The sequence below is a fragment of the Gopherus evgoodei genome, chromosome 8 (assembly GCF_007399415.2).
Source record: "Gopherus evgoodei ecotype Sinaloan lineage chromosome 8, rGopEvg1_v1.p, whole genome shotgun sequence".
Classification (NCBI taxonomy): Eukaryota; Metazoa; Chordata; order Testudines; family Testudinidae; genus Gopherus; species Gopherus evgoodei.
In genome coordinates this window covers 27,845,258-27,859,544 of record NC_044329.1, presented here as the reverse complement: position 1 = coordinate 27,859,544, position 14,287 = coordinate 27,845,258, and the positions used below count along the sequence as shown (strand labels likewise).

The 14,287-nt window shown below is 39.2% G+C and overlaps 1 protein-coding gene across 1 annotated transcript in view; it reads right to left on the bottom strand.

Moving 5' to 3' along the window:
* Positions 1 to 13,797, bottom strand: part of TENM2 (teneurin transmembrane protein 2) — a 1,578,682-nt gene extending 1,564,885 nt beyond the window's left edge. Inside the window, exon 1 of the mRNA XM_030572355.1 lies at positions 13,742 to 13,797. The gene's annotated coding sequence lies outside the window, so the exon portion shown is untranslated. The remainder of the gene's footprint in view (positions 1 to 13,741) is intronic.
* Positions 13,798 to 14,287: the final 490 nt, after the last annotated feature.

Sequence of the window (14,287 nt, the reverse complement as noted above, 5' to 3'; positions counted from 1 at the left end):
ATTTTCATACTATAAATTTGCAGTAGTTTTTGTGATAAAATTATTTGGTGCTCAACATCTTAAAACTCCTCTTTCTGCCCCACACAATGATCTCACATTTGCTTTCCCCTAAACCTGTCCAGAACAAGATTCTGTCTGTGGAATCCATGAAGAAGCTCTGTAGCACCAGACTACTCCTTTGGGTCTCTGACAGCCTAAGACTACATCAATTTTTCCCTGTGGAATTGGTGCGGTTAATATGTAGCCCCCATAGAACAAATCTGATGTGCTCCCTGGCCATCAACAGATTCCTGATCCATTCAGGAGGCTCCACAGTATTTGGACCAGGAGAGCACATGATGTTGCTCAGTGATGGTTGACCCTTTGCATGGGACATGGGTGATCCATGCAGAGGGGCCTTCTAACTCCTGTGTTTTGGAGCCTGACTGGGCCCCAGTGTATCAGGTAGTAGCAAGGATACTCGATAGTAAATGTTTTGTAATTACATGTCAAATGAATAGCTATGCTATATCTACCCTATAACCAAAAGTGCACAGTGCACCATTAGTTCCGTAAAATTAAGCATGAAGTTTACAAAAAAGGGACTGTAAAATGTGAGATCCATATTAACAGTTATCATCTCACAATGATGCTGATGACTAACATAGAAAACACGACAGGATGGAGAATTTTGCTTGAAATTCCATGGCATGATATGTCCATGAGCTAAATAAAATTTTTTTCATCAGAAAAAAGTTGAAACCAAAACCTTCTTTGGGAAAGAGTCTATTTTGACAAATTTCTTGATGAAATGAAATTTAGATTTTTAAAAATTGTCTAAATATTTTATCTTGTTAGTTTCAAAATGAAAAAAACTCTGGGTGTCCAGTACAATATAACTGTTTGTTTAGAAATTAAAGTTAATTATAGTCAAAATAAATTGCTCAACGTAAAAACTAATGCTATGAAATTATTGAAACAAAATGTTTTGAACAGAATCAACTCTTTTCCATTTTTTGGTTCACAATTTTTTTTGATATTTTGATTTTTCGTCCAAATTTGATATATGAAAATTTTTCAAAATCTCAAAATGTTCACAGGTCAGGAAAACCATTTCCTGCCCAGCTGTATATAGAAATACACGAGTCAAGTTCTGTTCTCAGTAATACCCATGTAAATACAGAGTAATAAAGCAGAATTTGAGTGATGTATTTGTAAATACTCTTCAAAATCCTTCCATATCATTTTCACTGAATCAGCTATTACTCTTGATTTAGAATGATGGAACTGTGAGCAGAACTTAGAGTCCCTTGACACTGTTTCAACTGATCCATTCAGTGAATGATGCTCTCAGTGGTAGCTACTATATTATTCATATAGCTTTGTACTTCCCAGCAGGAGGCCAAGTCTCACAAGGCAGATTATGACTAGAACTCAAGTTATATTAGAAATCTCTGTCTCTAAGTTATTTTAAAGCTTAATTTCCTTTTTAAAAATAACAATTTAATTGTTTTCTAAACAAAACTTTTTACATAATAGGATCAACTCACTAGTAATATAGTGAGGTGTTTGTTCTGCTCTCCTCTGGCCACCTTACCCAGGTTTGAGCTTAGAAGTGTCCTGCTTCCCCAGTGTGGGGCCCATCTCCTTAGACAGAAAGAGCTGAAGGAATACTTCCTCTACATTAGAGACAGTAAAGCAATTTCATTTTGAGGTACTGACTAATCCCTTACATTTCTCTCTCATTTTGTCATTAGATATGTAGACTGTGAATATCAGTCTAATCACATAGGGTTCCCTCTTGTGCTGCATGGCATCTAGTGATTCCTTTATTGAGGAAGCTAGGCTGCTAGCCTCTGATGGCAGAAAATCTATGTGGAGTTTGGCTTCAGTAAGAGAAGCCACTATTGAAACCACATGAATGTTCCCCTTCACCAAGGGACTTGAAGATGGCTGGCATAAGCCACAAAGTGGGAAGGACAAGGGCACCTGGTATGTACTGATTCAGTATATCACACAGGAAATCTCCCTTGGCTGCGCTGACATGTAAAGCTATTCCTCTCTGGCAGATGGTGGCACCTCTCCTGTGCTTCCCATCTACTTGAGAGGAGTCTCTTTTCCAGGACAACTGCCCCCATGAATGCAGAAGTCTGTAGTTTGCACACCCTGAACCTACCGGGAAGAAACAAACCTGTTTTTCACCTGATACTATGCACTGAAACAGAGAAGGCATTAAGCCAAATTAGATACCAACTAATTCTAGGTTCATTGTTGCCACATTTCTAGGTTTGTAAATGAAGGAACTTTTCTCTCACAAACGTATTGCAGGATTTCCCACCACACTATCAAGTTTAGAATAACGATCTTTACCCTATGCTTTGGTGGGAAAAACAAACATCTTGGCACCATGAAAGACTGTATCTCACCATGCACCTCCACAGCAACTTCATTGCATGGGGACACTAAGGCCAACAGAACCTAGGTTCAAACTCTTTGGATGTATTCACCAATGGGCACTCCATATGCAATTCATACTGCTCCATGTCAGACAGAGCATCAGACTGGCTACCTTCAGGGTAAAAGCTATCCGTTAGGATGGTAGGATGGCTCTGATCATGGGCTGGAGGAAATGTACCATCTTACGTCATTATTCCTAGGATTCTAGCACTCATTGTTGAAAACTCTGGTGGCTGTTATTTGAATTTTGAAAACAAATGTTTACCAGGATTTGCAATAAGGTCTCACATTTAAGCTAGGATTTGATGTTGCCTAATGTGAGTTAACCCCATGCAGTTCATATTATATATAAGTATATGTTCTAGGTAAGATAGTACATATTTTTGATAAGCTAAAATGTTATTAGTTTACAAGAAATAATTCTATTAACAACTCATTCATTTCTGAAATTTAACTCAATCATTTCTGACAGGAAACTCAGCTAGACAGTCATTTTTATAATAATTGTGCGATTAAAGTTGTGGGTGTGTGTTTGCCCACACAAATCAAACAAATGGATAACATTTACCTTTGCCAAATTTTAGAAAGCGGAACAGAACTGCTACTCCACTCAACCTGTTTCCTGATGCACTGTCTTGCACTTTCTCAAAAATGAAAAGCAGGGCTTATTTTTCCCCTAGTGAAAGCTGCTTTCTGCTTGGAGAAAATGAAATCTCTGCATCACAATAGTACTGAAGGTAAGAAGGTTATTCAGCTTGCTGTGGCAAGTATTGCTGATGTGAATTGTACTTGCATGATCAGCAGCACTCACACTCACAACAGGAAGAGCCTGGAGTGGAAAGGCGGTTGTATAGGCACAAAGCCACTGTTAGGTTGTTTCTATTCCTGCCTTTGAAATAGGCTTCTTACTTTGAGGGAGCCCTACAGCTCTGTTTCCTTTATAGTGTTAATATATTGAACTGTCAAATAAAAAAAAAAAAATCAAGAAATGACTCAAGTTGCATCTTCAAACATCCTGGGGGCATAGGAGACCTCCACATTTCTAATAAAATCAAATTTAAAATGGTTGCTGGGTCTGACCCTAGGTTTTCAATGCCTTAAGTGATGTAAGAAACATGGGGTTCTTATCTGCCTCTGGATGTCAAAAGACTGATGTGTATGTTAAGCTCAAACTCTGTGCAACTGCATATATAACTCAGATAGTCACTGTTATTGAGGGTCCTGCTTCAGAGTATCACATGCACAGAAACAACTCATTGGCTGGGACCCCCTTGGTCCTGGGTGTGGGGTTGCTGGGCCTTCCTCTTGGTAGCATCCTCCTGTTGATCACCTTTGTCTGGATCTTCTGTGACCTAGCTCTCCAGCCTGGTCACTTAAAAGTTCAATCCTCTTCTGAGTTATCCAAGTCCAGCAGTAACTGGTCAGGCCCCAAGAGGGCTTTTCCCAGCTGGCCTCTTCAAAGTCCCTTCACCCTGCTCTCCCTAGGCCAGCAAAGTCCTTATAAATCACAACAGAACTCATCAGCATTGCACTCTTTTTTCCAGAATAATAGGTCACAGGGATTCTCCCCAGGACACCTCAACAGAACTCAGAACTACCACACAAAACACTAACGAAGCATCTTTTGCTCCTCTCTAGGTTGAAGCTCCTCATCTGCCTTCAGCTTCTTGTCAGCTCCCAGCTCGTTGTGAAACACGGGCCCAGGACTTTCACAGAGCCTGGTCTCTTGTTGCTAGAGCCCACCACAACAGTAAACTCAGCAATCTAACCACAACCCAGCTCAACTTTGCTCCTCTAGTGCCAGCCTCAAACTGCTGGGCTTGCTCCCTTTTTAACTCCCAAACTCTGAACAGGTGCGGCAGGACAAGGCTTATTAGAGAGTTGGCCAGCCCAGGTCTCCTGATCCTTAAATGGGCAGGCCACTCTTATAGTCACCACATTTATTTCCTTCCCCTGCCCTAGTGCTTCCACCAATAAAAAGAGTGATAGTTTTCTCTCTTATTATTTTTTATGACTTAGGAAATAAACAAAATCTAAATGTGAAAATAATCACATTTAGCACTTTTTAAAATTAACCTTTTTATTTTTGCAAAGTATGTTTTTCCAGTGTCACCAGAGATAGAGAGAGAGAGGTGGGGAAGAGGCTGTATGCTGCAATCAGGGGCAGCTCCAGGCACCAGCACGCCAAGGGCGTGGAATGCCACGGGAGGCGCTCTGCCAGTCGACGCGAGGGCGGCAGGCAGGTTGCCTTCGGGAGGTCCCACGGCTTCGGCGGACCTCCCGCAGGTGTGCCAATGAATCCGAAGGCAGCCTGCCTGCCATGCTTGGGGCGGCAAAATACCTAGAGCTGCCCCTGGCTGCAATATGTGGTAAGGAAATGGGAAGAGGTTAATATTTCAAAATCATAATACAGAACAAAGAGAGAACAGGGGAAATATCAACCAGGTAAAAAGTGAGGGGAAGATTACCATTTTTACCACCAGCTATACTCCTAAAGTTTGACCTATAAGGGTTCTAAATGCAACAACATAATTTACAGGAATGCCAGCAGTCACAGACCTAGATATACCTATTTGCAACAATGTACATAGTAATATCCGCATCACCATCTTGCATGATCCAAGGACAAAGTGAAATGTCAATAAACAGGACATTTGAAATCTTCTGATCTAGTCCATTCACTGACAACAGCCAGAAACTGCGCAAACAACAAGGCAGCCCCAACAGGAGCAGCAGGGTTAATGGAGCTGCTACAATGACATATTGTAGCTCTGGTAGAGTCAGTGGAGATATTGGTAATGCTGTACCCAGTTTGTTTTCTATCTGGTGTGTGGTATAGGTTCTTAAGGATAGAGTGCTCTGTTATGAATTTCTCATCTCCTAGTTTAGTTACTCTTAAAAATGCATGATGGCCTTTTTAATCTGCACATAGAGCAGAGGGAACTTCCGTTTTAAAGTCTTCATTGGAAAATCCATGCACTAAGCTTTATGAAAAGTCAATTTACAAAACTCACTGAGAAAATTTTCACCAAAAATTTTTCTTCTGTTGATAAACTCTGTAAATTCATCTTTGCCCCAAATATTTCATGTTTTTTAACTAGCCCTACAATTTACTGCAATATATTAACCTTGGGAACGAAGAGATGAGGCAATGCTCCCTACATTTGGAACAGAGCACTTTACAAATTACTTGCAGCACCACTTTAAAGCTAGCAGTAAAACTAAGAGGGCCTGATCCAAACCCCTTGGAAGTCAATGGAAAAACACTCACTGTGGTGGGCTTTGTATCAGGCTCTTAGTCATTACTAACGGAAAAATAAAAATAGTAATACTGGCCCAGCAGTAGCACGTTGCACTGCCATGTGGAAGTTCTGAGGCTTACATTCAACTCTATCCTCTATCCCTAAGAAGCAGCATTGCCGAGAATGCTGCTTTAATTCCCCTAATCAGTGTTTTCAGTTAATATATATATGCATTTTCTCTGTTGAGACCTTGATCTGAAGCATTATCATTCTCCTCATCAAAATATTTACAGGTGAAATTGTATTGCCTGGAAGATTCATGTTTGAATTGTGCATGGTATCTATGGTTACAATGTCTTTATAGATACCAAGGAACAGTAACACGCTGTGCAGAGAGGAAAGAACGGCTGCCATGTTAGAAAAAACATTCACACAACCAAAAGAGTATTTAAATCAGACAGTCTGAGGGTGGTACTGCACAGTAGTAGTATGAATGAATCCATATTAGGGTTAATTAAATTTAGAAGGGAGGAATGAGAGGCAAAGAGTACAAAAGTCATCTTCTCTGTAGGTTTGCAGGATAAATATTAAATAGAACTTGGGGTTCTGTGAAATTACTATAGCAGCTGCTCAGACTAAAGGAAATCAGTAGTACTGTTAAGATTATGAAAGGATCACAAAATATGAGCAACCAGGATGCAAAAGATTAATTTATTAAAATATAAGAAGAGGAAGCTCTGGGTTTCTGGGTTCCTCCACTTACGGTATATTGCCTTGGAAGAAAACTGTGTGTAGGATTTTATCTTCAGGCAAATCTCCTTTATGCCCAACAAACTCTGAGAGTATGTCTAAATGACAGCTGCACCGCTGTACCATGTCTGGTGAACCTCTCCCGTCAGCATTAAAAAATACACACCGCTGTGAAACTTTCCTACCAACATTGCACACAAATGCTTATGTCGGTGTAACTTATGTCGTGCAGGGGGGTGGAATAGTCTCATTGTCGATCAACATAAGTTTTGCTGACATAGGCTGTAGTGTACCCTGAGTCTTAACTTGATTGTATATCTTGCCAGCAAATATCCACTTCCATAAATAAATCTCTTGACTAAGCTGTACTGGATAGCACTTCAAGATGCAAGTCCAGTTCACAAACTGATATTGCAAAGCATTATAAAGACAAGTGCAAAGTACTTCTCTTAAGAAGGAAAAATCAAATGTACAACTACGAAATGGGAAGTATCTGTCTAGATGATAGTACTCCTGAAAAGGACTTGGGCTTATAGTGGACTGCAAACTGTGAGTCGTCAATGTAAAGCAGCTGCAAGAAAAGCTAATATGATTCGGGGGTGTTGTCACAAACAGCTAGTTAAGAGTTACTGGAACAGCAGTACTTCATATCTCTTTTGCCTGTAAAGGGTTAACAAGATCAGTGAGCCAGGCTGTCACCTGACCAGAGGACCAATCAGAGGACAGGATACTTTCAAATCTTGAGGGAGGGAAGTTTTTGTGTGTGCTGTTAGATTTTGGTTGTTGTTCACTCTGGGGGCTCAGAGGGACCAGACGTGCAACCAGGTTTCTCTCCAATCTCTCCGATACAGGCTCTTATAAGTTCAGAATAGTGAGTACTAGGTAGATAAAGCAAGTTAGGCTTATGTTTGTTTTCTTTATTTGCACATGTGTATTTGGTTGGAAGGAGTTCAAATTTATATTTTGCTGAAAGGATTTTAATTTGTACTTGAATACTTAGGCTGGGAGGGTATTCCCAGTGTCTATAGCTGAAAGACCCTGTACATATTCCATCTTAAATTTACAAAGATAATTTTTATTGTTTTTTCTTTCTTTAATTAAAAGCTTTTCTTGTTTAAGAACCTGATTGTTTTTCTATTCTGGTGAGACCTCAGGGGAACGGGTCTGGATCCACCAGGGAATTGGTGGGGAGAAAGGAGGGAAGGGGGAGAGAGAGGCTATTTTCTCTCTGTGTTAGGATTACTGTCTTTCTCAGGGAGAGTCTGGGAGGGGGAGAGAGAAGGAGGGGGGAAGGTGCATTTTCCTCTCTGTTTTAAGATTCAAGGAGTTTGAATCACAGTGATCTTCCAGGGTAACCCAGGGAGGGGAAGCCTGGGAGAGGCAACAGTGGGGGAAAGGGTTTACTTTCCTTGTGTTAAGATCCAGAGGGTCTGGGTCTTGGGGTTCCCCCGGCAAGGTCTTGGGGGGACAAGAGTGTACCAGGCACTGAAATTCCTAGTTGGTGGCAGTGCTACAGGTTCTAAGCTGGTAATTAAGCTTAGAGGAATTCGTGCTGGTACCCCATCTTTTGGACGCTAAGGTTGAGAGTGGGGTTATACTATGACAGGTGTATTAACAGGAGTGTTGTATTTAAGGCAGAGGAGGCAATTGTCCCACTCTACTTGGCACTGGTGAGGCCCCAGCTGGAGTACTGTGTCCAATTGTGGGTACCAAAATTTAGGAAAGATGTGGACAAATTGGAGTCCAGAGGAGAGCAAAAACATGATAAAAGGTTTAGAAAACCTAACCTATGAGGAAATGTTAAAAAAAACCTGATCATGTTTAGTCTTGAGAAAAGAAGACTGAGAGGGGACCTGATAACAGTCTTCTAATATGTTATGAGTTGTTATAAAGAGGACGATTATTGATTGTTTTCCATGTCCACTGAAGGAAGGACAAGAAGTAATGGGCTTAATCTACAGCAAGGAAGATTTAGGCTAGCTATTAGGGAAAACTTTTTAACAGTAAGGGTAGTTTAGCTCTGGAACAGACTTCCAAGAGAGGCTGTGGAGTCCCCATCATTGGAAGTTTTTAAAAACAAGTTGGACAAACACATGTCAGGGATGGTCTAGGTATATTTGGTCCTGCCACGGCTCAGGGGGCTGGATTTGATGACTTCACAAGTTCCTCTCCAGGCCTACATTTCTATGATTATGATCCAAGAGTTGCTTAGAAACACACTAAAACTGCATATGGTCTATAGGCTATTTACTTCATTTAAAACACCGGCAACAAAATGCAGGGAGTTCTTAAGATAAGAAATGCCATGCTTTCATTGATTTAGTCCATATGATTACATAAGATATGAAGGTGAGGAGTCTGAAGTATTCCAACACACTTCATTTCAACACACAGTGTCAAAGAAACATTTCAATTAATAAACAACAAGGGTTATATTCAGAGCCAGTCCAGGGGCCAGGCAAACAGTATGGCTATGGTCACTGCAGGACCAGTAATGGAACTAGAGAGGCTGCCAGAGGCAGTAGGAACTGGCTGAGAAATGCTGCTACTAATGCTTCAGTCTCCTTGCTAGCCTGAAGAGACCCTTAAAATGTTAGTTTCCCTCTATCAGCTTCCTCTAATCTTGTATGGGAGTAAGAAATGGTATGGGCTACCCTGTTGAGTGCCACCAGCTCCTAAGGACACAGGAAGAGGCAAAGACAGTGTGAGGGTAGTTAAAAGCTGAGGAGCAGGAGCAAATATGGGTGGGGCAGAAACTATAGGGGAAGTGGGACCAGGTTTCTTTCAGTCTGTACCAGGAAGTCAAAGACCAGGGACTAGAGAGGTTTCTTGGCAGAAACTCTGCAGAGAAGCAGAGTGAAAGGAAGTGTAGCTTTAGGGGTAATAGTTATTCTTATAAATGTCCTCAATCAATGCTAAAAGAAAGCAATTTTTTTACTGTTATTACATGGCACAGCTGGGTTAGGGAGCTGGCTGTGGAACAGGTCATTGAAGCTAGAGTTGTGTATGTGGGATGGAGGGGATCAGGGTCAGCAAAAGGAGCAGGGGGCTACATGTGTGCATCCTGCAGAGGGGAGTGTGTGGAGTGCAGTATGTATTGAAGAGCAATTGTTCCATTTACTCCCTCCACCATCTTTGCCAATGAGGTGATTCTCATGAGGCATTTCTCACACTTCCTTGACAAGTTGATAGGACCATTTTGGGTTAAACAATGGACCATTTCATGCAAAAGCTGAAGGAAAAGCTTTATGTCACATGAGTTATTTTATTTATTTTTATTTTATTTTTTCCTCTTCCCATGAAGAACTATATTTCTCACTGAATTCTTTATCAGAATCCTGTGCAACTGATTTCTGAATGAAATTCTGATAAAACTATTCAGTTACCTAATATGAGTGTACAGCCAAGAACTGCAAACAAGAATATAACAGATGACTTTGTCATTTCACACTAAATATTTTCCCCCGATGGCAGATTTTATTCATGGTGTTAAGAAAGAAAGTTGCTATTTATTTATAGTTAGAATTTTAGCATCTTGAAAACCTTTTATGTTTTTAGATTTTCTTGGTATTTCTGTCTTATTGATCTTTACTTATTTGAAGCTTTTAATTCTACTGGACATTCAGTATTCAGTTTTTGAGGTCAGCACCAATACACCTAAATTTCAGTGCATCAGAAACATTATCTAAAAGTTCTAAAATTATAATGTCAAAATGTAGCACTTTGACAACAAACAACTATGGCTGCCTATCATTGTTTGATTATTCTATGGTTCCTAGGAAGCTAAAATTATAATTTATAAGCTGTATATTATATCACCTAACTGTGACTTCCAATACATGGTCAATTACACCTTTGCTTTTGAAAAGCCTTTTCACCCTACTTGCAGTACAGGCACATAAAAACCTGAGATGCTGTCAGAGGGCTGGTATCCATATTGGATACAAAATACGCTTCTTGTTATGCAACTCTAGTGGTATTTACTGGATGCAAGTAGCACTTTTCATACTGGTGTTCTGATACCCTCCTTACTCACAGGAGCAGTCCTTAACCACACAGGCAGTTCTATTGATTTTCACAGGAGTAATTACTTGGGTAAGAGTTGCAGGGCCAGACTTAAAAATTTTCATATATATTCATTCTCTCCTTACCAATGTAATTTTACCCCCCCATTGTATTTGGTACATATTGATTTTTCTTCCATCTGCATTTTCATTCACTTTCCAACAGCTGCCTGATTTGAGCTAAGCAAGAGTGACATATCTGACCTAAGTTCACAGAGATCCAAATTACTGCACCTCATGCAGACCTATGCACTGCACCTGGATCTCCCCTATAAAATTGTAAATCAGTTCCTCATTCCAAAGCTCTAACTTTCTTGTTATGTAAGTCTTTCAGCATCAGAAGGGAGTATCTTATCTGCTGGATATTTAATGTTCTGTAACTTTGCTGTAACTAATGGAAATCATCTTCTCAGAAACTGAGTGGGAAAGACATTCCTGTACAATACGTCATTTCCAGACAATGTTCTCTTACCATTAAAAAATTAACTATTATTTTGATTTAGAATTGCAGTGAAGATTTTTATTGTTATTATTATTATTAAATATAATAATAATCTCTTTTCAAGATATGTTCTTTGTTATTAGCAACATCAGCTGTAACTCTTTAAAAGGGATGTTTTAGATACAGTAATAAAAAATGTGATGCATAATATAGCGTGATGAAACAGCTACCATTTAAATTAATCACAAATAGTATTTGTGATGTTGGAATTATCTGTATCATTTTGTTTAGTGTAGCCCGGGGGTGTTCTTGAACTTGAGAGATTTTTTTTCCCTTTCATTTTTTCCCTCTCTATTTAAAAAAACAACATCACTAGTGTTTTATTGGTGCTTGATTGTTTTGCATTGCAATGCCAAATGATTGCTGGCTGGGAATAACCATGGAGATAGTATTTGTATTTGAATTTCTCTTCTGTCTTAATTTTAAAAAACCTTGATGGTTTTCATAACAGTTTTTGTAAATCCGGTGACTGTTTTCATAACAGTCTTTATAAATCCTATCAGTTAATGATTATTACACTATATCCTATCCTGCTTCCCCTTCAAGCTAATGGGAATTTGGGCATTGATTGCAGAGAAAGCAAGATGGGCCTCTGGTGAACTGCATGCTTAGCACATACATTTCCTTTTTCTCTAAAAATGAGAAGTGGGTTTTTTTTTATTATTTGTTTCTTTAATTTTCAGTAAGATACAACTTTAGCCCTTTTGCCATCAATTATTTATATGCAAAACTGCTAAAAAACCTGTTTGTCTTTTAGAACCTGATTCCTTTTAAAGAGACAGTTAGGATATGATCTTGTTAATATTTTGTAGTAATCCAGTTTATTTTATATCTCAGGGTTTCCCCTTCAATTCACGAATCAATGGAATCTTTCTTCTTCTTTTTATCTGCCTTAAAAAATAACTGCCTGTCATGAACCTGTCTATGCTCATGTTTAACCATATATTCCAAACTTACATAGATAATGTCAGTGCTTAGTTTTCCAACAGCTCTAATAATCTTAAAGACATCTCTGAAATTTGTTTGCTGATCTTTGCTGTGACGACCTTGGATAATATAAAAGGTTAAATGTGTTTTCAGGATTGCAAACTTTTGCCTCCTGGGCACCATGATATAAACACTGTCTTTTTGGTTTATAATCCTCATCATTTTTTTTAAATATGCTCCTCTCCTTTCTGCTCTAGTGTTTCTTTAACAAAGAGCACTTCTGAGGTACAAATGCAGCATAATTTATGTACTGTAGATTTATCAAATATCAATAATAGCACTGAACGTCCTGTCTTTCTTGATATTCAAGAGGGATATAAACATAAATATCAGACACTTGGATTCCAAAAGTGTAGGGCTTTTTAAAATTTTAATCTAAAACCTGAACTCTGATTTCTCCAGCTGAAATCTGAATATGGGGATTCCTGCATACCTCAAACCACCTGAACACCACCATGCTTTTTCTCATTTCTGAAACTGCAAGCCAAACATGCAACATTAGTTCAATACTCTTCCTCCACAGGAAATTCACCTTTTAAACAGGCTCCAAGTACTAAAGGGATATTGTTACAGATGAATATTTTACTGAACAAAACCTACACCTACTGTCATTCTTATAGGAGAGCTGAACCACTGAAGACCCATGAGTCAAGAGACTATCATGGGAAGTAACATTTGGGCCGGATCCAAAGCTTATTTCAATTGAAAGATTTCCACTGATGTCACCAAGTTTTGAATCAGTCTTAGAAAGGCCCAGGCCATTCAGGGCCATATACCTTTAATTATTGCGTTTTTATTTTTTAAATTGGTCTTCTGTTTGCATGGAGAGGGTAGCATCTGACAGACCATGCTTCCATGTGAAATTCTAGTAATGGTAATCGAAGTCAGCAGGGCAAATGCAGTCTTCAAAAGGAAAGCCTAAGCATGAAATAAAATACACAGGAATCCGACATGCTGTGCTCTACAAGATGACCCCAGTGGGAGCAGGAGGTTGGCCAGTTATCACCCTTCTTTCTCATATGGACCTGCACGTCTTGGGCCCAAAGATAAGGCATCAGATATCTGGTAAACCATGAGTTATTAATATCTGGATATTGTTACAACCCACTAGGCATGAGTCCTTTGCAATGGAATATGTGTCATCTTACTTATTTTCTAAAAAACATGTGCATTTATCTGAGAGCAACTGGGGCTAAACACACGAAGGAAGGAGAAATGGGTGCGGGATTCAATTTAGCATCTGGGACCCCACTGGTGGAAGTTTGCATGCAGAGGCTGCTGCACCTCTGGGCTTCTTTCATGAGGAAGACCTTCATGGAAGCACACATCTCCAGGGAAGGAACTAAAGATGTAAGGTCCCTCGAACTTAGTGTTTTAATGCAACCAGTGGTTTTTAAAATCCGTAACACACATTTCTGTTGTAAATTGCAGTGGCAAGGATTTGTTCTCACTAGCCATGTCTAAGTGCCTCTTTTCTATAAGGTTTTATAAGGGCTGCACTCTAATATTAAATTCAATGTGTGCTGTCACCATGCACATAAAACAAACCATCAAATAAACAAAAACAGAAACACACTTGTGCTTATGTGTGCACAAGATACTATGCTGCAAAAATAAAGCATTTTCTTTTTTCTTGGCTGAAAGACTCCATTTATCATACCATATGAATTAGCTACTGAGATTAACCAAATAGTGTAAGAGTTCTCCTGCACAACATATTACACATTCCACATGTCAAAAATAAATCTCTTAGTACTTACCTGTTTTTCTTTCTGCCCTTTTGAGATCTGTGATTATTCATTCACTCGGCAATTCTAAAGAAAAGGGAAAGCGAGAACTGCTTATGCTTGGTCAGTGATTTTGTTAGGCATTGTATAGTTGCATACAGTCTAAAGTTAAGAATTCTGAGCTGTATTCTTATGAAGATGCAGCAAGAAGTTATTGAAGATAGCTATAAAGTGATCTAACATTTATCACATACTTTCCCATAATTAAATATATTGTGATGGATTTGGACAGGCCTCTATAGGAGAACATCCAGTACTCTATTTTCCTCAGTCTTTTACTAATAAAACACTTATCTGTATGACTTTAGCCTCTGATTTTAATACAGTTATACCATCCTGCAATTCTGGTATCTCCCAGTTCCTGACAACTGAAGTGAGAGTGTTAGGGTTTTAAAGACAATGAGATCAGGACTATTATTATTATTTTACATACACAAATTAATATCCCAATAGCACCCACAATGTGGAAGGTGCTTCCCTCACACATATTGGAAGATACAGTTCCTGCCCCCCCAAAAG